Raw genomic sequence first — 24,383 nt, 5'->3', positions numbered from 1 at the left:
AATTTGGTGAGCCAAGTGGGATTGGGATACTGATCATTACCTGAAAGTGTCATCAAGATTGGGTGAAAAAATGTGTGCTGAGATTTCAGGAAACTCGTAGTTTTTTGGAAGTTTGGCAACCCCTTTCCATGAAAGTGATTTGCGCCAGTTTCTGCTTAATGCTACATCTATAGGAAACAAACCATAGGGACAGAACTTTGAACTACTTGATTATGTCAAGTTTCAAAGAGCTAGCACACACCGTGTTTGATTTAGAGTTCCAACTACATGTATCCATATAGGAGAAAACAGAGTGAAACCTAAAAATTAAAACTGTTACTGCCAACGAACGGTTTAACCTAGAAGAACGAAATTTGGTGAGCCAAGTGGGATTGGGGTCCTGATCATTACCTGAAAGTGTCATCAAGATTGGGTGAAAAAATGTGTGCTGAGATTTCAGGAAACTCGTAGTTTTTGGGAAGCTTGGCAACCCCTTTCTATGAAAGTGATTTGTGCCAGTCTCTGCTTAGGGCCACATCAATAGGAAACAAACCATAGAGATAGAACTTGGAACTACTTGATTGTGTCAAGTTTCAAAGAGCTTGCACAAACCTTGTTTGATTTAGAGTTCCAACTACATGTATCCATATAGGAGAAAACAGAGTGAAACCTAAAAATTAAAACTGTTACTGCCAACGAACGGTTTAAACTAGAAGAAAGAAATTTGGTGAGCCAAGTGGGATAGGGGTACTGATCATTACCTGAAAGTGCCATAAAGATTGGGTGAAAAAATGTTTGCTGAGATTTCAGGAAACTCATAGTTTTTTGGAAGTTTGGCAACCCCTTTCCATGAAAGTGATTTGCGCAGGTCACTGCTTAGGGCTACATCAATAGGAAACAAACCATAGAGATAGAACTTGGAGCTACTTTATTGTGTCAAGTTTCAAAGAGCTAGCACAAACCGTGTTTGATTTAGAGTTCCAACTACATTATCCATATAGGAGAAAACAGAGTGAAACCTAAAAATTAAAACTGTTACTTCCAACGAATGGTTTAACCTAGAAGAACGAAATTTGGTGATCCATGTGGGATTGGGGTTCTGATCATTACCTGAAAGTGTCATAAAGATTGGGTGAAATAATGTGTGCTGAGATTTCTGAAAACTCGTAGTTTTATGGAAGTTTGGCAACCGATTTCCATGAAAGGGATTTGCGCCAGTCTCTGCTTAGGGCTAAATTAATAGGAAAGAAACCATAGTGATACAACTTCGAACTACTTGATTGTGTCAAGTTTCAAAGAGTTAGCACAAACCGTGTTTGTTTTAGAGTTCCAACTACATGTATCCATATAGGAGAAAACAGAGTGAAACCTAAAAATTAAAACTGTTACTGCCAACGAACGGTTGAACCTAGAAGAACGAAATTTGGTGATCCAAGTGGGATTGGGGTACTGACCATTACCTGAACGTGTCATCAAGATTGGGTGAAAAAAATGTGTGCTGAGATTTCAGGAAACTCGTAGTTTTTTGGAAGCTTGGCAACCCCTTTCCATGAAAGTGATTTGCGCCAGTCTCTGCTTAGGGCTACATCAATAGGAAACCAATCATAGAGATAGAAATTGGAACTACTTTATTGTGTCAAGTTTCAAAGAGCTAGCACAAACCGTGTTTGATTTAGAGTTCCAACTACATGTATCCATATAGGAGAAAACAGAGTGAAACCTAAAAATTAAAACTGTTACTGCCAACGAACGGCTTAACATAGAAGAGCGAAATTTGGTGAGTCAAGTGGGATTGGGATACTTATCATAACCTGAAAGTGTCATAAAGATTGGGTGACAAAATGTGTGCTGATATTTCAGGAAACTCGTAGTTTTTTGGTAGTTTGGCAACCCCTTTCCATGAAAGTGATTTGAGACAGTCTCTGCTTAGGGCTACATTAATAGGAATCAAACCATAGAGATAGATCTTCGAACTACTTTATTGTGTCAAGTTTCAAAGAGCTAGCACAAACCATGTTTGATTTAGAGTTCCAAATACATGTATCCATATAGGAGAAAACAGAGTGAAACCTAAAAATTAAAACTGTTACTGCCAACGAACGGTTGAACCTAGAAGAACGAAATTTGGTGAGCCAAGTGGGATTGGGGTACTGATCATTACCTGAAAGTGTCATCAAGATTGGGTGAAAAAATGTTTGCTGAGATTTCAGGAAACTCATAGTTTTTTGGAAGCTTGGCAACCCCTTTCCATGAAAGTGATTTGCGCCAGTCTCTGCTTAGGGCTACATCAATAGGAAACAAACCATAGAGATGGAACATGGAACTACTTTATTGTGTCAAGTTTAAAAGAGCTAGCACAAACCGTGTTTGATTTAGAGTTCCAACTACATGTATCCATATAGGAGAAAACAGAGTGAAACCTAAAAATTAAAACTGTTACTGCCAACGAACGGTTAAACCTAGAAGAACGAAATTTGGTGAGCCAAGTGGATTGGGGTACTGATCATTACCTGAAAGTGTCATCAAGATTGGGTGAAAAAATGTGTGCTGATATTTCAGGAAACTAGTAGTTTTTTTGAAGCTTGGCAACCCCTTTCCATAAAAGTGATTTGCGCCAGTCTCTGCTTAGGGCTACATCAATAGGAAACACACCATAGTGATAGAACTTGGAACTACTTGGTTGTGTCAAGTTTCAAAGAGCTAGCACAAACCGTGATTGATGTAGAGTTCCAACTACATGTATCCATATAGGAGAAAACAGAGTGAAACCTAAAAATTAAAACTGTTACTGCCAACGAACGGTTGAACCTAGAAGAACGAAATTTGGTGAGCCAAGTGGGATTGGGGTACTGATGATTACCTGAAAGTGTCCTCAAGATTGGGTGAAAAAATGTGTGCTGATATTTCAGGAAACTCGTAGTTTGTTGGAAGTTTGGCAACCCCTTTCCATGAAAGTGATTTGTGACAGTCTCTGCTTAATGCTACATCTATAGGAAACAAACCATAGAGACAGAACTTTGAACTACTTGATTATGTCAAGTTTCAAAGAGCTAGCACAAACCGTGTTTGATGTAGAGTTCCAACTCCATGTATCCATATAGGATAAAACAGAGTGAAACCTAAAAATTAAAACTGTTACTGCCAACAAACGGTTTAACCTAGAAGAACGAAATTTGGTGAGCCAAGTGGGATTGGGTTACTGATCATTACCTGAAAGTGTCATCAAGATTGGGTGAAAAAATATGTGCTGAGATTTCAGGAAACTCGTAGTTTTTTGGAAGCTTGGCAACCCCTTTCCATGAAAGTGATTTGCGCCAGTCTCTGCTTAGGGCTACATCAATAGCAAACAAACCATAGAGATGGAACTTGGAACTACTTGATTGTGTCAAGTTTCAAAGAGCTAGCACAAAACGTGTTTGATTTAGAGTTCCAACTACATGAATCCATATAGGAGAAAACAGAGTGAAACCTAAAATTTAAAACTGTTACTGCCAACGAACGGTTTAACCAAGAAGAACGAAATTTGGTGAGCCAAGTAGGATAGGGGTACTGATCATTACCTGAAAGTGTCATCAAGATTGGGTGAAAAAATGAGTGCTGAAATTTCAGGAAACTCGTAGTTTTTTGGAAGCTTGGCAACCCCTTTCCATAAAAGTGATTTGCGCCAGTCTCTGCTTAGGCCTACATCAATAGGAAACAAACCATAGAGATAGAACTTGGAACTACTTGATTTTGTCAAGTTTCAAAGAGCTTGCACAAACCGTGTTTGATTTAGATTTCCGACTACATGTATCCATTTAGGAGAAAACAGAGTGAAACCTAAAAATTAAAACTGTTACTGCCAACGAATGGTTTAACCTAGAAGAACGAAATTTGGTGGGCTTAGTGGGATTGGGGTACTGATCATTACCTGAAAGTGTCATCAAGATTGGGTGAAAAAATGTGTGCTGAGATTTCAGGAAACTCGTAGTTTTTTGGAAGCATGGCAACCCCTTTCCATGAAAGTGATTTGCGCCAGTCTCTGCTTAGGGCTACCTCAATAGGAAACAAACCATAGAGATAGAACTTGGAACTAATTGATTGTGTCAAGTTTCAAAGAGCTAGCACAAACCGTGATTGATTAAGAGTTCCAACTACATGTATCCATATAGGAGAAAACAGAGTGAAACCTAAAAATTAAAACTGTTACTGCCAACAAACGGTTTAACCTACAAGAATGAAGTTTGGTGAGCCAAGTGGGATTGGGTTAGTGATCATTACCTGAAAGTGTCATCAAGATTGGGTGAAAAAATGTGTGCTGAGATTTCAGGAAACTCATAGTTTTTTGGAAGCTTGGCAACCCCTTTCCATGAAAGTGATTTGCGCCAGTCTCTGCTTAGGGCTACATCAATAGGAAACAAACCATAGAGATACAACTTGGAACTACTTTATTGTGTCAAGGTACAAAGAGCTAGCACAAACTGTGTTTGATTTAGAGTTCCAACTATATGTATCCATATAGGAGAAAACAGAGTGTAACCTAAAAATTTAAACTGTTACTGCCAACGAAGGGTTTAACCTAGAACAACGAAATTTGGTGAGCCAAGTGGGATTGGGGTACTGATCATTACCTGAAAGTGTCATCAAGATTGGGTGAAAAAATGTGTGCTGAGATTTCAGGAAACTCGTAGTTTTTTGGAAGCTTGGCAACCCCTTTCCATGAAAGTGATTTGTGCCAGTCTCTGCTTAGGGCTACATCAATAGGAAACAAACCACAGAGATGGAACATGGAACTACTTTATTGTGTCAAGTTTAAAAGAGCTAGCACAAACCGTGTTTGATTTAGAGTTCCAACTACATGTATCCATATAGGAGAAAACAGAGTGAAACCTAAAAATTAAAACTGTTACTGCCAACGAACGGTTAAACGTAGAAGAACGAAATTTGGTGAGCCAAGTGGATTGGGGTACTGATCATTACCTGAAAGTGTCATCAAGATTGGGTGAAAAAATGTGTGCTGATATTTCAGGAAACTCGTAGTTTTTTTGAAGCTTGGCAACCCCTTTCCATAAAAGTGATTTGCGCCAGTCTCTGCTTAGGGCTACATCAATAGGAAACACACCATAGTGATAGAACTTGGAACTACTTGGTTGTGTCAAGTTTCAAAGAGCTAGCACCAAACGTGTTTGATTTAGAGTTCCAACTACATGTATCCATATAGGAGAAAACAGAGTGAAACCTAAAAATTAAAAATTTTACTGCCAACAAACGGTTTAACCTAGAAGAACGAAATTTGGTGAGCCAAGTGGGATTGCGGTACTGATCATTACCTGAAAGTGTCATCAAGATTGGGTGAAAAAATGTGTGCTGATATTTCAGGAAACTCGTAGTTTTTTGGAGGCTTGGCAACCCCTTTCCCTGGAAGTGATTTGCACCAGTCTCTGCTTAGGGCTACATCAATAGGAAACAAACCATAGAGATAGAACTTGGAACTACTTTATTGTGTCAAGTTACCAAGAGCTAGCACAAACCTTGTTTGATTTAGAGTTCCAACTACATGTATCCATATAAGAGAAAACAGATTGAAACCTAAAAATTAAAACTGTTACTGCCAACGAACGGTTTAACCTAGAAGAACGAAATTTGGTGAGCCAAGTGGGATTGGGATACTGATCATTACCTGAAAGTGTCATCAAGATTGGGTGAAAAAATGTGTGCTGAGATTTCAGGAAACTCGTAGTTTTTTGGAAGTTTGGCAACCCCTTTCCATGAAAGTGATTTGCGCCAGTTTCTGCTTAATGCTACATCTATAGGAAACAAACCATAGGGACAGAACTTTGAACTACTTGATTATGTCAAGTTTCAAAGAGCTAGCACACACCGTGTTTGATTTAGAGTTCAGACTACATGTATCCATATAGGAGAAAACAGAGTGAAACCTAAAAATTAAAACTGTTACTGCCAACGAACGGTTGAACCTAGAAGAACGAAATTTGGTGAGCCAAGTGGGATTGGGGTCCTGATCATTACCTGAAAGTGTCATCAAGATTGGGTGAAAAAATGTGTGCTGAGATTTCAGGAAACTCGTAGTTTTTGGGAAGCTTGGCAACCCCTTTCTATGAAAGTGATTTGTGCCAGTCTCTGCTTAGGGCCACATCAATAGGAAACAAACCATAGAGATAGAACTTGGAACTACTTGATTGTGTCAAGTTTCAAAGAGCTTGCACAAACCGTGTTTGATTTAGAGTTCCAACTACATGTATCCATATAGGAGAAAACAGAGTGAAACCTAAAAATTAAAACTGTTACTGCCAACGAACGGTTGAACCTAGAAGAACGAAATTTGGTGAGCCAAGGGGGATTGGGGTACTGATGATTACCTGAAAGTGTCATCAAGATTGGGTGAAAAATTGTGTGCTGAGATTTCAGGACACTCGTAGTTTTTTGGAAGCTTGGCAACCCCTTTCCATGAAAGTGATTTGCGCCAGTCTCTGCTTTGGGCTACATCAATAGGAAACAAACCATAGAGATAGAACTTGGAACTACTTGATTGTGTCAAGTTTCAAAGAGCTAGCACAAACTGTGTTTGATTTAGAGTTCCAACTACATGTATCCATATAGGAGAAAACAGAGTGAAACCTAAAAATTAAAACTGTTACTGCCAACGTACGGTTTAACCTAGAAGAACGAAATTTGGTGAGCCAAGTGGGATTGGGGTACTGATCATTACCTGAAAGTGTCATCAAGATTGGGTGAAAAAATGTGTGCTCAGATTTCGGGAAACTCGTAGTTTTTTGGATGTTTGGGAACCCCTTTCCTTGAAAGATATTTGTGCCAGTCTCTGCTTATGGCTACATCAATGGGAAACAAACCATAAGATAGAACTTGGAACTACTTGATTGTGTCAAGATTCAAAGAGCTAGCACAAACCGTGTTTGATTTAGAGTTCCAACTACATGTATTGATATAGGAGAAAACAGAGTGAAACCTAAAAATTAAAACTGTTACTGCCAACGAATGGTTTAACCTAGAAGAACGAAATTTGGTCAGACAAGTGGGATTGGGGTACTGATCATTACCTGAAAGTGTCATCAAGATTGGGTGAAAAAATGTGTGCTCAGATTTCACGAAACTCGTAGATATTTGGAAGCATGGCAACCCCTTTCAATGAAAGTGATTTGCGCCAGTCTCTGCTTAGGGCTACATAAATAGGAAACCAACCATAGAGATAGAACTTGGAACTACTTTATTGTGCCAAGATTCAAAGAGCTAGCACAAACCGTGTTTGATTTAGAGTTCCAACTCCATTTATCCATATAGGAGAAAACAGAGTGAAACCTAAAAATTAAAACTGTTACTGCCAACGAACGGTTTAACCTAGAAGAACGAAATTTGGTGAGTCAAGTGGGATTGGTGTACTGATTATTACCTGAAAGTGTCATCAAGATTGGGTGAAAAAATGTGTGCTGAAATTTCAGGAAACTCGTAGTTTTTTGGAAGCTTGGCAACCCCTTTCCATGAAAGTGATTTGCGCCAGTCTCTGCTTAGGGCTACATCAATAGGAAACAAACCATAGAGATAGAACTTGGAACTACTTGATTGTGTCAAGTTTCAAAGAGCTAGCACTAACCGTGTTTGATTTAGATTTCCAAATACATGTATCCATATAGGAGAAACAGAGTGAAACCTAAAAATTAAAACTGTTACTGCCAAAGATCGGTTGAACCTAGAAGAACGAAATTTGGTGAGCCAAGTGCGATTGCGGTACTGATCATTACCTGAAAGTGTCAGTAAGATTAGGTGAAAAATGTGTGCTGTGATTTCAGGAAACTCGTAGTTTTTTGGAAGCTTGGTAACCCCTTTCCATGAAAGTGATTTGCGCCAGTCTCTGCTTAGGGCTACATCAATAGGAAACAAACCATAGAGATAGAACTTGGAACTACTTTATTGTGTCAAGTATCAAAGAGCTAGCACAAACCGTGTTTGATATAGAATTCCAACTACAGGTATCCATATAGGAGAAAACATAGTGAAACCTAAAAATTAAAACTGTTACTGCCAACGATCGGTTGAATCTAGAAGAACGAAATTTGGTGAGCCAAGTGGGATTAGGGTACTGATCATTACCTGAAAGTGTCATCAAGATTGGATGAAAAAATGTGTGCTGAAATTTCAGGAAACTCGTAGATTTTTGGAAGCTTGGCAACCCCTTTCCATGAAAGTGATTTGCGCCAGTCTCTGCTTTGGGCTACATCAATAGGAAACAAACCATAGAGATAGAACTTGGAACTACTTTATTGTGTTAAGTTTCAAAGAGCTAGCACAAACTGTGTTTGATTTAGAGTTCCAACTACATGTATCCATATAGGAGAAAACAGAGTGAAACCTAAAAATTAAAACTGTTACTGCCAACGTACGGTTTAACCTAGAAGAACGAAATTTGGTGAGCCAAGTGGGATTGGGGTACTGATCATTACCTGAAAGTGTCATCAAGATTGGGTGAAAAAATGTGTGCTCAGATTTCGGGAAACTCGTAGTTTTTTGGATGCTTGGGAACCCCTTTCCTTGAAAGATATTTGTGCCAGTCTCTGCTTAGGGCTACATCAATGGGAAACAAACCATAAGATAGAACTTGGAACTACTTGATTGTGGCAAGATTCAAAGAGCTAGCACAAACCGTGTTTGATTTAGAGTTCCAACTACATGTATTGATATAGGAGAAAACAGAGTGAAACCTAAAAATTAAAACTGTTACTGCCAACGAACGGTTTAACCTAGAAGAACGAAATTTGGTGAGTCAAGTGGGATTGGTGTACTGATCCTTACCTGAAAGTGTCATCAAGATTGGGTGAAAAAATGTGTGCTGACATTTCAGGAAACTCGTAGATATTTGGAAGCTTGGCAACCCCTTTCCATGAAAGTGATTTGCGCCAGTCTCTGCTTAGGGCTACATCAATAGGAAACAAACCATAGACATAGAACTTGGAACTACTTGATTGTGTCAAGTTTCAAAGAGCTAGCACAAACTGTGTTTGATTTAGAGTTCCAACTACATGTATCCATATAGGAGAAAACAGAGTGAAACCTAAAAATTTAAACTGTTACTGCCAACGAACGGTTTAATCTAGAAGAACGAAATTTGGTGAGTCAAGTGGGATTGGTGTACTGATTATTACCTGAAAGTGTCATCAAGATTGGGTGAAAAAATGTGTGCTGAAATTTCAGGAAACTCGTAGTTTTTTGGAAGCTTGGCAACCCCTTTCCATGAAAGTGATTTGCGCCAGTCTCTGCTTAGGGCTACATCGATAGGAAACAAAGCATAGAGATATAACTTGGAACTACTTTATTGTGTCAAGTTTCAAAGAGCTAGCACAAACTGTGTTTGATTTAGAGTTCCAACTACATGTATCCATATAGGAGAAAACAGAGTGAAACCTAAAAATTAAAACTGTTACTGCCAACATACGGTTTAACCTAGAAGAACGAAATTTGGTGAGCCAAGTGGGATTGGGGTACTGATCATTACCTGAAAGTGTCATCAAGATTGGGTGAAAAAATGTGTGCTCAGATTTCGGGAAACTCGTAGTTTTTTGGATGCTTGGGAACCCCTTTCCTTGAAAGATATTTGTGCCAGTCTCTGCTTAGGGCTACATCAATGGGAAACAAACCATAAGATAGAACTTGGAACTACTTGATTGTGGCAAGATTCAAAGAGCTAGCACAAACCGTGTTTGATTTAGAGTTCCAACTACATGTATTGATATAGGAGAAAACAGAGTGAAACCTAAAAATTAAAACTGTTACTGCCAACGAACGGTTTAACCTAGAAGAACGAAATTTGGTGAGCCAAATAGGATTGGGGTTCTGATCATTACCTGAAAGTGTCATCAATATAGGGTGAAAAAATGTGTGCTGAGATTTCAGGAAACTCGTAGTTTTTTGGAAGCTTGGCAACCCCTTTCCATGAAAGTGATTTGCGCCAGTCTCTGCTTAGGGCTACATCAATAGGAAACAAACCATAGAGATAGAACTTGGAACTACTTTATTGTGTCAAGTTTCAAAGACCTAGGACAAACCGTGTTTGATTTAGCGTTCCAACTACAGGTATCCATATAGGAGAAAACAGAGTGAAACCTAAAAATTAAAACTGTTACTGCCAACGAACGGTTTAACCTAGAAGAACGAAATTTGGTGACCCAAGTGGGATTGGGGTACTGATCATTATCTGAAAGTGTCCTCAAGATTGGGTGAAAAAATATGTCCTCAGATTTCACGAAACTTGTAGTTTTTTGGAAGCTTGGCAACCCCTTTCCATGAAAGTGATTTGCGCCAGTCTCTGCTTAGGGCTACATAAATAGGAAACCAACCATAGAGATAGAACTTGGAACTACTTTATTGTGCCAAGCTTCAAAGAGCTAGCACAAACCGTGTTTGATTTAGAGTTCCAACTCCATGTATCCATATAGGAGAAAACAGAGTGAAACCTAAAAATTAAAACTGTTACTGCCAACGAACGGTTTAACCTAGAAGAACGAAATTTGGTGAGTCAAGTGGGATTGGTGTACTGATCATTACCTGAAAGTGTCATCAAGATTGGGTGAAAAATATGTGCTGAAATTTCAGGAAACTCGTAGATTTTTGGAAGCTTGGCAACCCCTTTCCATGAAAGTGATTTGCGCCAGTCTCTGCTTAGGGCTACATCAATAGGATACCAACCATAGAGATAGAACGTGGAACTACTTTATTGTGCCAAGTTTCAAAGAGCTAGCACAAACCGTGTTTGATTTAGAGTTCCAACTACATGTATCCATATAGGAGAAAACAGAGTGAAACCTAAAAATTAAAACTGTTACTGCCAACGAATGGCTTAACCTAGAAGAACGAAATTCGGTGAGTCAAGTGGGATTGGTGTACTGATCCTTACCTGAAAGTGTCATCAAGATTGGGTGAAAAAATGTGTGCTGACATTTCAGGAAACTCGTAGATTTTTGGAAGCTTGGCAACCCCTTTCCATGAAAGTGATTTGCGCCAGTCTCTGCTTAGGGCTACATCAATAGGAAACAAACCATAGACATAGAACTTGGAACTACTTGATTGTGTCAAGTTTCAAAGAGCTAGCACAAACTGTGTTTGATTTAGAGTTCCAACTACATGTATCCATATAGGAGAAAACAGAGTGAAACCTAAAAATTTAAACTGTTACTGCCAACGAACGGTTTAATCTAGAAGAACGAAATTTGGTGAGTCAAGTGGGATTGGTGTACTGATCCTTACCTGAAAGTGTCATCAAGATTGGGTGAAAAAATGTGTGCTGAAATTTCAGGAAACTCGTAGTTTTTTGGAAGCTTGGCAACCCCTTTCCATGAAAGTGATTTGCGCCAGTCTCTGCTTAGGGCTACATCAATAGGAAACAAACCATAAAGATAGAACTTGGAACTACTTTATTGTGTCAAGTTTCAAAGAGCTAGCACAAACTGTGTTTGTTTTAGAGTTCCAACTACATGTATCCATATAGGAGAAAACAGAGTGAAACCTAAAAATTAAAACTGTTACACCCAATGAACGGTTTAACCTAGAAGAACGAAATTTGGTGAGACAAGTGGGATTGGGGTACTGATCATTACCTGAAAGTGTCATCAAGATTGGATGAAAAAATGTGTGCTGAAATTTCAGGAAACTCGTAGATTTTTGGAAGCTTGGCAACCCCTTTCCATGAAAGTGATTTGCGCCAGTCTGTGCTTTGGGCTACATCAATAGGAAACAAACCATAGAGATAGAACTTGGAACTACTTTATTGTGTCAAGTTTCAAAGAGCTAGCACAAACTGTGTTTGATTTAGAGTTCCAACTACATGTATCCATATAGGAGAAAACAGAGTGAAACCTACAAATTAAAACTGTTACTGCCAACGTACGGTTTAACCTAGAAGAACGAAATTTGGTGAGCCAAGTGGGATTGGGGTACTGATCATTACCTGAAAGTGTCATCAAGATTGGGTGAAAAAATGTGTGCTCAGATTTCGGGAAACTCGTAGTTTTTTGGATGCTTGGGAACCCCTTTCCTTGAAAGATATTTGTGCCAGTCTCTGCATAGGGCTACATCAATGGGAAACAAACCATAAGATAGAACTTGGAACTACTTGATTGTGTCAAATTTCAAAGAGCTAGCACAAACCGTGTTTTATTTAGAGTTCCAACTACATGTATTGATATAGGAGAAAACAGAGTGAAACCTAAAAATTAAAACTGTTACTGCCAACGAATGGTTTAACCTAGAAGAACGAAATTTGGTGAGCCAAATGGGATTGGGGTACTGATCATTACCTGAAAGTGTCATCAATATTGGGTGAAAAAATGTGTGCTGAGATTTCAGGAAACTCGTAGTTTTTTGGAAGCTTGGCAACCCCTTTCCATGAAAGTGATTTGCGCCAGTCTCTGCTTAGGGCTACATCAATAGGAAACAAACCATATAGATAGAACTTGGAACTACTTGATTGTGTCAAGTTTCAAAGAGCTAGCACAAACTGTGTTTGATTTAGAGTTCCAACTACATGTATCCATATAGGAGAAAACAGAGTGAAACCTAAAAATTAAAACTGTTACTGCCAACGTACGGTTTAACCTAGAAGAACGAAATTTGGTGAGACAAGTGGGATTGGGGTACTGATCATTACCTGAAAGTGTCATCAAGATTGGGTGACAAAATGTGTGCTCAGATTTCACGAAACTTGTAGATTTTTGGAAGCATGGCAACCCCTTTCAATGAAAGTGATTTGCGCCAGTCTCTGCTTAGAGCTACATAAATAGGAAACCAACCATAGAGATAGAACTTGGAACTACTTTATTGTGCCAAGTTTCAAAGAGCTAGCACAAACCGTGTTTGATTTAGAGTTCCAACTCCATTTATCCATATAGGAGAAAACAGAGTGAAACCTAAAAATTAAAACTGTTACTGCCAACGAACGGTTTAACCTAGAAGAACGAAATTTGGTGAGTCAAGTGGGATTGGTGTACTGATTATTACCTGAATGTGTCATCAAGATTGGGTGAAAAAATGTGTGCTGAAATTTCAGGAAACTCGTAATTTTTTGGAAGCTTGGCAACCCCTTTCCATGAAAGTGATTTGCGCCAGTCTCTGCTTAGGGCTACATCAATAGGAAACAAACCATAGAGATAGAACTTGGAACTACTTGATTGTGTCAAGTTTCAAAGAGCTAGCACTAACCGTGTTTGATTTAGATTTCCAAATACATGTATCCATATAGGAGAAACAGAGTGAAACCTAAAAATTAAAACTGTTACTGCCAAAGATCGGTTGATCCTAGAAGAACGTAATTTGGTGAGCCAAGTGCGATTGCGGTACTGATCATTACCTGAAAGTGTCAGTAAGATTAGGTGAAAAATGTGTGCTGTGATTTCAGGAAACTCGTAGTTTTTTGGAAGCTTGGTAACCCCTTTCCATGAAAGTGATTTGCGCCAGTCTCTGCTTAGGGCTACAACAATAGGAAACAAACCATAGAGATAGAACTTGGAACTACTTTATTGTGTCAAGTATCAAAGAGCTAGCACAAACCGTGTTTGATTTAGAATTCCAACTACAGGTATCCATATAGGAGAAAACAGAGTGAAACCTAAATTTAAAACTGTTACTGCCAACGATCGGTTGCATCTAGAAGAACGAAATTTGGTGAGCCAAGTGGGATTAGGGTACTGATCATTACCTGAAAGTGTCATTAAGATTGGGTGAAAAAATGTGTGCTAAGATTTCAGGAAACTCGTAGTTTTTTGGACGCTTGGCAACCCCTTTCCATGAAAGTGATTTGCGCCAGTCTCTGCTTAGGGCTACATCAATAGGAAACAAACCATAGAGATAGAACTTGGAACTACTTGATTGTGTCAAGTTTCAAAGAGCTTGCACAAACCGTGTTCGATTTAAAGTTCCAAACATGTATCCATATAGGAGAAAACAGAGTGAAACCTCAAAATTAAAACTGTTACTGCCAACGAACGGTTTAACCTAGAAAAATGAAATTTGGTGAGCCAAGTGGGATTGGGTACTGATCATTACCTGAAAGTGTCATCAAGACTGGGTGAAAAAATGTGTGCTGAGATTTCAAGAAACTCGTAGTTTTTTGGAAGCTTGGCAACCCCTTTGCATGAAAGTGATTTGCACAAGTCTCTGCTTAGGGCTACATCAATAGGAAGCAATCCATAGAGATAGAACTTGGATCTACTTGATTGTGTCAATTTCAAAGAGCTTGCACAAACCGTGTTTGATTTAGAGTTCTAACTTCATGTATCCATATAGGAGAAAACAGAGTGAAACCTAAAAATTAAAACTGTTACTGCCAACGATCGGTTGAATCTAGAAGAACGAAATTTGGTGAGCCAAGTGGGATTGGGGTACTTATCATTACATGAAAGTGTCATCAAGATTGGGTGAAAAAATGTGTGCTGAGATTTCAGGAAAATCATAGTTTTTTGGAAGCTTGGCAACCCCTTTCCATGAAAGTGATTTGCGCCAGTCTCTGCTTAGGGCTACATCAATAGGAAACAAACCATATAGATAGAACTTGGAACTACTTGATTGTGTCAAGTTTCAAAGAGGTAGGACAAAACGTGTTTGATTTAGAGTTCCAAATACATGTATCCATATAGGAGAAACAGAGTGAAACCTAAAAATTAAAACTGTTACTGCCAAAGATCGGTTTAACCTAGAAGAACGAAATTTGGTGAGCCAAGTGGGATTGCGGTACTGATCATTACCTGAAAGTGTCATCAAGATTGGGTGAAAAAATGTGTTCTGAGATTTCAGGAAACTCATAGTTTTTTGGAAGCTTGGCAACCCCTTTCCATGAAAGTGATTTGCGCCAGTCTCTGCTTAGGGCTACATCAATAGGAAACAAACCATAGAGATAGATCTTGGAACTACTTGATTGTGTAAATTTTCAAAGAGGTAGGACAAACTGTGTTTGATTTAGAGTCCAAATACATGTATCCATATAGGAGAAACAGAGTGAAACCTAAAAATTAAAACTGTTACTGCCAAAGATCGGTTTAACCTAAAGAACGAAATTTGGTGAGCCAAATGGGATTGCGGTACTGATCATTACCCGAAAGTGTCATCAAGATTGGGTGAAAAAATGTGTGCTGAGATTTCAGGAAACTCGTAGTTTTTTGGAAGCTAGGCAACCCATTTCCATGAAAGGGATTTGCGCCAGTCTCTGCTTAGGGCTACATCAATAGGAAACAAACCATAGAGATAGAACTTGGAACTACTTTATTGTGTCAAGTTTCAAAGACCTAGCACAAACCGTGTTTGATTTAGAGTTCCAACTACAGGTATCCATATAAGAGAAAACAGAGTGAAACCTAAAAATTAAAACTGTTACTGCCAACGAACGGTTTAACCTAGCAGAATGAAATTTGGTGACCCAAGTGTGATTGGTGTACTGATCATTACCTGAAAGTGTCATGAAGTTTGGTTGAAAAAATGTGTGCTGATATTTCAGGAAACTCACAGTATTTTGGAAGCTTGGCAACCCCTTTCCATAAAAGTGATTTGTGCCAGTCTCTGCTTGGGGCTACATTAATAGGAAACAAACCATAGAGATAGAACATGGAACTACTTGATTGTGTCAAGTTTCAAAGAGCTAGCACAAACCGTGTTTGATTTAGAATTCCAACTACATGTATCCATATACCAGAAAACAGAGTGAAACCTAAAAATTTAAACTGTTACTGCCAACGAACGGTTTAACCTAGAAGAACGAAATTTGGTGAGCCAAGTGGGATTGGGGTACTGATCAATGCCTGAAAGTGTCATCAAGATTGGGTGAAAAAATGTGTGCTGAGATTTCAGGAAACACGTAGTTTTTTGAAAGCTTGGCAAAACCTTTCCATGAAAGTGATATGCGCAGGTCTCTGCTTAGGGCTACATCAATAGGAAACAAACCATAGAGATAGAACTTGGAACTACTTTATTGTGCCAAGTTTCAAAGAGCTAGCACAAACCGTGTTTGATTTAGAGTTCCACATCCATGTATCCATATAGGAGAAAACAGAGTGAAACCTAAAAATTAAAACTCTTACTGCCAACGAACGGTTTAACCTAGAAGAACGAAATTTGGTGAGCCAAATGGGATTGGGGTACTGATCATTACGTGAAAGTGTCATCAAGATTGGGTGAAAAAATGTGTGCTCAGATTTCGGGAAACTCGTAGTTTTTTGGATGCCTGTGAACCCCTTTCCTTGAAAGTGATTTGTGCCAGTCTCTACTTAGGGCTCCATCAATGGGAAACAAACCATAAGATAGAACTTGGAACTACTTGATTGTGGCAAGATTCAAAGAGCTAGCACAAACCGTGTTTGATTTAGAGTTCCAACTACATGTATTGATATAGGAGAAAACAGAGTGAAACCTAAAAATTAAAACTGTTACTGCCAATGAACGGTTTAACCTAGAAGAACGAAATTTGGTGAGCCAAATAGGATTGGGGTTCTGATCATTACCTGAAAGTGTCATCAATATAGGGTGAAAAAATGTGTGCTGAGATTTCAGGAAACTCCTATTTTTTTGGAAGCTTGGCAACCCCTTTCCATGAAAGTGATTTGCGCCAGTCTCTGCTTAGGGCTACATCAATAGGAAACAAACCATAGAGATAGAACTTGGAACTACTTTATTGTGTCAAGTTTCAAAGACCTAGCACAAACCGTGTTTGATTTAGCGTTCCAACTACAGGTATCCATATAGGAGAAAACAGAGTGAAACCTAAAAATTAAAACTGTTACTGCCAACGAACGGCTTAACCTAGCAGAACGAAATTTGGTGACCCAAGTGGGATTGGGGTACTGATCATTATCTGAAAGTGTCATCAAGATTGGGTGAAAAAATATGTCCTCAGATTTCACGAAACTTGTAGTTTTTTGGAAGCTTGGCAACCCCTTTCAATGAAAGTGATTTGCGCCAGTCTCTGCTTAGGGCTACATCAATAGGAAACCAACCATAGAGATAGAACTTGAAACTACTTTATTGTGCCAAGCTTCAAAGAGCTAGCACAAACCGTGTTTGATTTAGAGTTCCAACTCCATGTATCCATATAGGAGAAAACAGAGTGAAACCTAAAAATTAAAACTGTTACTGCCAACGAACGGTTTAACCTAGAAGAACGAAATTTGGTGAGTCAAGTGGGATTGGTGTACTGATCATTACCTGAAAGTGTCATCAAAATTGGGTGAAAAAATGTGTGCTGAAATTTCAGGAAACTCGTAGATTTTTGGAAGCTTGGCAACCCCTTTCCATGAAAGTGATTTGCGCCAGTCTCTGCTTAGGGCTACATCAATAGGATACCAACCATAGAGATAGAACGTGGAACTACTTTATTGTGCCAAGTTTCAAAGAGCTAGCACAAACCGTGTTTGATTTAGAGTTCCAACTACATGTATCCATATAGGAGAAAACAGAGTGAAACCTAAAAATTAAAACTGTTACTGCCAACGAATGGCTTAACCTAGAAGAACGAAATTTGGTGAGTCAAGTGGGATTGGTGTACTGATCATTACCTGAAAGTGTCATCAAGATTGGGTGAAAAATGTGTGCTGACATTTCAGGAAACTCGTAGATTTTTGGAAGCTTGGCAACCCCTTTCCATGAAAGTGATTTGCGCCAGTCTCTGCTTAGGGCTACATCAATAGGAAACAAACCATAGACATAGAACTTGGAACTACTTGATTGTGTCAAGTTTCAAAGAGCTAGAACAAACTGTGTTTGATTTAGAGTTCCAAATACATATATCCATATAGGAGAAAACAGAGTGAAACCTAAAAATTAAAACTGTTACACCCAATGAACGGTTTAACCTAGAAGAACGAAATTTGGTGAGACAAGTGGGATTGGGGTACTGATCATTACCTGAAAGTGTCATCAAGATTGGATGAAAAAATGTGTGCTGAAATTTCAGGAAACTCGTAGATTTTTGGAAGCTTGGCAACCCCTTTCCATGAAAGTGATTTGCGCCAGTCTCTGCTTTGGGCTACATCAATAGGAAACAAACCATAGAGATAGAACTTGGAACTACTTTATTGTGTCAAGTTTCAAAGAGCTAGCACAAACTGTGTTTGATTTAGAGTTCCAACTACATGTATCCATATAGGAGAAAACAGAGTGAAACCTAAAAATTAAAACTGTTACTCCCAACGTACGGTTTAACCTAGAAGAATGAAATTTGGTGAGCCAAGTGGGATTGGGGTACTGATCATTACCTGAAAGTGTCATCAAGATTGGGTGAAAAAATGTGTGCTCAGATTTCGGGAAACTCGTAGTATTTGGATGCTTGGGAACCCCTTTCCTTGAAAGATATTTGTGCCAGTCTCTGCTTAGGGCTACATCAATGGGAAACAAACCATAAGATAGAACTTGGAACTACTTGATTGTGTCAAATTTCAAAGAGCTAGCACAAACCGTGTTTTATTTAGAGTTCCAACTACATGTATTGATATAGGAGAAAACAGAGTGAAACCTAAAAATTAAAACTGTTACTGCCAACGAATGGTTTAACCTAGAAGAACGAAATTTGGTGAGCCAAATGGGATTGGGGTACTGATCATTACCTGAAAGTGTCATCAATATTGGGTGAAAAAATGTGTGCTGAGATTTCAGGAAACTCGTAGTTTTTTGGAAGCTTGGCAACCCCTTTCCATGAAAGTGAATTGCGCCAGTCTCTGCTTAGGGCTACATCAATAGGAAACAAACCATATAGATAGAACTTGGACTACTTGATTGTGTCAAGTTTCAAAGAGCTAGCACAAACTGTGTTTGATTTAGATTTCCAACTACATGTATCCATATAGGAGAAAACAGAGTGAAACCTAAAAATTAAAACTGTTACTGCCAACGTACGGTTTAACCTAGAAGAACGAAATTTGGTGAGACAAGTGGGATTGGGGTACTGATCATTTCCTGAAAGTGTCATCAATATAGGGTGAAAAAATGTGTGCTGAGATTTCAGGAAACTCGTAGTTTTTTGGAAGCATGGCAACCCCTTTCAATGAAAGTGATTTGCGCCAGTCTCTGCTTAGGGCTACATCATTAGGAAACCAACCATAGAGATAGAACTTGGAACTACTTGGTTGTGTCAAGTTTCAAAGAGCTAGCACAAACCGTGTTTGATTTAGAGTTCCAACTCCATTTATCCATATAGGAGAAAACAGAGTGAAACCTAAAAATTAAAACTCTTACTGCCAACGAACGGTTTAACCTAGAAGAACGAAATTTGGTGAGTCAAGTGGGATTGGTGTACTGATCATTACCTGAAAGTGTCATCAAGATTGGGTGAAAAAATGTGTGCTGAAATTTCAGGAAACTCGTAGATTTTTGGAAGCTTGGCAACCCCTTTCCATGAAAGTGATTTGCGCCAGTCTCTGCTTAGGGCTACATCAATAGGAAACCAACCATAAAGATAGAACGTGGAACTACTTTATTGTGCCAAGTTTCAAAGAGCTAGCACAAACCGTGTTTGATTTAGAGTTCCAACTACATGAATCCATATAGGAGAAAACAGAGTGAAACCTAAAAATTAAAACTCTTACTGCCAACGAACGGTTTAACCTAGAAGAACGAAATTTGGTGAGCCAAATGGGATTGGGGTACTGATCATTACCTGAAAGTGTCATCAATATTGGGTGAAAAAATGTGTGCTCAGATTTCGGGAAACTCGTAGTTTTTTGGATGCTTGGGAACCCCTTTCCTTGAAAGTGATTTGTGCCAGTCTCTGCTTAGGGCTACTTCAATGGGAAACAAACCATAAGATAGAACTTCGAACTACTTGATTGTGTCAAGATTCAAAGAGCTAGCACAAACCGTGTTTGATTTAGTGTTCCAACTACATGTATTGATATAGGAGAAAACAGAGTGAAACCTAAAAATTAAAACTGTTACTGCCAACGAACGGTTTAACCTAGAAGAACGAAATTTGGTGAGCCAAATGGGATTGGGGTTCTGATCATTACCTGAAAGTGTCATCAATATAGGGTGAAAAAATGTGTGCTGAGATTTCAGGAAACTCGTAGTTTTTTGGAAGCTTGGCAACCCCTTTCCATGAAAGTGATTTGCGCCAGTCTCTGCTTAGGGCTACATCATTAGGAAACAAACCATAGAGATAGAACTTGGAACTACTTGGTTGTGTCAAGTTTCGAAGAGCTAGCACAAACCGTGTTTGATTTAGAGTTCCAACTACATGTATCCATATAGGAGAAAACAGAGTGAAACCTAAAAATTAAAACTGTTACTGCCAACAAACTGTTTATACTTCAAGAACGAAATTTGGTGAGACAAGTGGGATTGGGGTACTGATCATTACCTGAAAGTGTCATCAAGATTGGGTGAAAAAATATGTGTTCAGATTTCACGAAACTTGTAGTTTTTTGGAAGCTTGGCAACCCCTTTCAATGAAAGTGATTTGCGCCAGTCTCTGATTAGGGCTACATAAATAGGAAACCAACCATAGAGATAGAACTTGGAACTACTTTATTGTGCCAAGTTTCAAAGAGCTAGCACAAACCGTGTTTGATTTAGAGTTCCAACTCCATGTATCCATATAGGAGAAAACAGAGTGAAACCTAAAATTTAAAACTGTTACTGCCAACGAACGGTTTAACTTAGAAGTACGAAATTTGGTGAGTCAAGTGGGATTGGTGTACTTATCATTACCTGAAAGTGTCATCAAGATTGGGTGAAAAAATGTGTGCTGAAATTTCAGGAAACTCGTAGATTTTTGGAAGCTTGGCAACCCCTTTCTATGAAAGTGATTTGCGCCAGTCTCTGCTTAGGGCTACATCAATAGGAAACCAACCATAGAGATAGAACGTGGAATTACTTTATTGTGCCAAGTTTCAAAGAGCTAGCACAAACCGTGTTTGATTTAGAGTTCCAACTACATGTATCCATATAGGAGAAAACAGAGTGAAAACTAAAAATTAAAACTGTTACTGCCAATTAACGGCTTAACCTAGAAGAACGAAATTTGGTGAGCCAAGTGGGATTGGGGTACTGATCATGACCTGAAAGTGTCATCAAGATTGGGTGAAAAAATGTGTGCTGAGATTTCAGGAAACTCGTAGTTTTTTGGAAGCTTGGCAACCCCTTTCCATGAAAGTGATTTGTGCCAGTCTCTGCTTAGGGCTACATCAATAGGAAACAAACCATAGAGATAGAACTTGGAACTACTTGATTGTGTCAAGTTTCAAAGAGCTAGCACAAACTGTGTTTGAGTTAGCGTTCCAACTACATGTATCCATATAGGAGAAAACAGAGTGAAACCTAAAAATTAAAACTGTTACTGCCAACGTACGGTTTAACCTAGAAGAACGAAATTTGGTGAGCCAAGTGGGATTGGGGTACTGATCATTACCTGAAAGTGTCATCAAGATTGGATGAAAAAATGTGTGCTGAAATTTCAGGAAACTCGTAGATTTTTGGAAGCTTGGCAACCCTTTCCATGAAAGTGATTTGCGCCAGTCTCTGCTTAGGACTACATCAATAGGAAACAAACCATAGAGATAGAACTTGGAACTACTTTATTGTGTCAAGTTTCAAAGAGCTAGCACAAACTGTGTTTGATTTAGAGTTCCAACTACATGTATCCATATAGGAGAAAACAGAGTGAAACCTAAAAATTAAAACAGTTACTGCCAACGTACGGTTTAACCTAGAAGAACGAAATTTGGTGAGCCAAGTTGAATTGGGGTATTGATCATTACCTGAAAGTGTCATCAAGATTGGGTGAAAAAATGTGTGCTCAGATTTCGGGAAACTCGTAGTTTTTTGGATGCTTGGGAACCCCTTTCCTTGAAAGTGATTTGTGCCAGTCTCTGCTTAGGGCTACATCAATGGGAAACAAACCATAAGATAGAACTTGGAACTACTTGATTGTGTCAAGATTCAAAGAGCTAGCACAAACCGTGTTTGATTTAGAGTTCCAACTACATGTATTGATATAGGAGAAAACAGAGTGAAACCTAAAAATTAAAACTGTTACTGCCAACGAATGGTTTAACCTAGAAGAACGAAATTTGGTGAGCCAAATGGGATTGGGGTTCTGATCATTACCTGAAAGTGTCATCAATATAGGGTGAAAAAATGTGTGCTGAGATTTCAGGAAACTCGGAGTTTTTTGGAAGCTTGGCAACCCCTTTCCATGAAAGTGATTTGCGCCAGTCTCTGCTTAGGGCTACATCAATAGGAAACAAACCATAGAGATAGAAATTGGACCTACTTTATTGTGTCAAGTTTCAAAGAGCTAGCACAAACTGTGTTTCATTTAGAGTTCCAACTACATGTATCCATATAGGAGAAAACAGAGTGAAACCTAAAAATTAAAACTGTTACTGCCAACGTACGGTTTAACCTAGAAGAACGAAATTTGGTGAGCCAAGTGGGATTGGGGTATTGATCATTACCTGAAAGTGTCATCAAGATTGGGTGAAAAAATGTGTGCTCAGATTTCGGGAAACTTGTAGTTTTCTGGATGCTTGGGAACCCCTTTCCTTGAAAGTGATTTGTGCCAGTCTCTGCTTAGGGCTACATCAATGGGAAACAAACCATAAGATAGAACTTGAAACTACTTGATTGTGTCAAGATTCAAAGAGCTAGCACAAACCGTGTTTGATTTAGAGTTCCAACTACATATATTGATATAGGAGAAAACAGAGTGAAACCTAAAAATTAAAACTGTTACTGCCAACGAACGGTTTAACCTTGAAGAACGAAATTTGGTGAGCCAAATGGGATTGGGGTACTGATCATTACCTGAAAGTGTCATCAATATAGGGTGAAAAAATGTGTGCTGAGATTTCAGGAAACTCGTAGTTTTTTGGAAGCTTGGCAACCCCTTTCCATGAAAGTGATTTGCGCCAGTCTCTGCTTAGGGCTACATCAATAGGAAACAAACCATAGAGATAGAACTTGGAACTACTTGATTGTGTCAAGTTTCAAAGAGCTAGCACAAACCGTGTTTGATTTAGAGTTCCAACTACATGTATCCATATAGGAGAAAACAGAGTGAAACCTAAAAATTAAAACTGTTACTGCCAACGTACGGTTTAACCTAGAAGAACGAAATTTGGTGAGCCAAGTGGGATTGGGGTACTGATCATTACCTGAAAGTGTCATCAAGATTGGGTGAAAAAATGTGTGCTCAGATTTCGGGAAACTCGTAGTTTTTTGGATGCTTGGGAACCCCTTTCCTTGAAAGTGATTTGTGCCAGTCTCTGCTTAGGGCTACCTCAATGGGAAACAAACCATAAGATACAACTTGGAACTACTTGATTGTGTCAAGATTCAAAGAGCTAGCACAAACCGTGTTTGATTTAGACTTCCAACTACATGTATTGATATAGGAGAAAACAGAGTGAAACCTAAAATTTAAAACTGTTACTGCCAACGAACGGTTTAACCTAGAAGAACGAAATTTGGTGAGCCAAATGGGATCGGGGTACTGATCATTACCTGAAAGTGTCATCAATATAGGGTGAAAAAATGTGTCCTGAGATTTCAGGAAACTCGTAGATTTTTGGAAGCTTGGCAACCCCTTTCCATGAAAGTGATTTGCGCCAGTCTCTGCTTAGGGCTACATCAATAGGAAAAAAACCATAGAGATAGAACTTGGAACTACTTGATTGTGTCAAGTTTCAAAGAGCTAGCACAAACCGTGTTTGATTTAGAGTTCCAACTACATGTATCCATATAGGAGAAAACAGAGTGAAACCTAAAAATTAAAACTGTTACTGCCAACGTACGGTTTAACCTAGAAGAACGAAATTTGGTGAGCCAAGTGGGATTGGGGTACTGATCATTACCTGAAAGTGTCATCAATATTGGGTGAAAAAATGTGTGCTCAGATTTCGGGAAACTCGTAGTTTTTTGGATGCTTGGGAACCCCTTTCCATGAAAGTGATTTGCGCCAGTCTCTGCTTAGGGCTACATCAATAGGAAACAAACCATAGAGATAGAACTTGGAACAACTTGATTGTGTCAAGTTTCAAAGAGCTAGCACAAACCGTGTTTGATTTAGAGTTCCAACTACATGTATCCATATAGGAGAAAACAGAGTGAAACCTAAAAATTAAAACTGTTACTGCCAACGTACGGTTTAACCTAGAAGAACGAAATTTGGTGAGACAAGTGGGATTGGGGTACTGATCATTACCTGAAAGTGTCATCAAGTTTGGGTGAAAAAATGTGTGCTGAAATATCAGGAAACTCGTAGATTTTTGGAAGCTTGGCAACGCCTTTCCATGAAAGTGATTTGCGCCAGTCTCTGCTTAGGGCTACATCAATAGGAAACCAACCATAGAGATAGAACGTGGAACTACTTTATTGTGCCAAGTTTCAAAGAGCTAGCACAAACCGTGTTTGATTTAGAGTTCCAA

The sequence above is a fragment of the Spermophilus citellus genome (assembly GCF_964194105.1).
Source record: "Spermophilus citellus genome assembly, chromosome: 7".
Classification (NCBI taxonomy): Eukaryota; Metazoa; Chordata; class Mammalia; order Rodentia; family Sciuridae; genus Spermophilus; species Spermophilus citellus.
The sequence above is the reverse complement of the archived record's forward strand: the minus strand, read 5'-3'. Positions refer to the sequence as shown.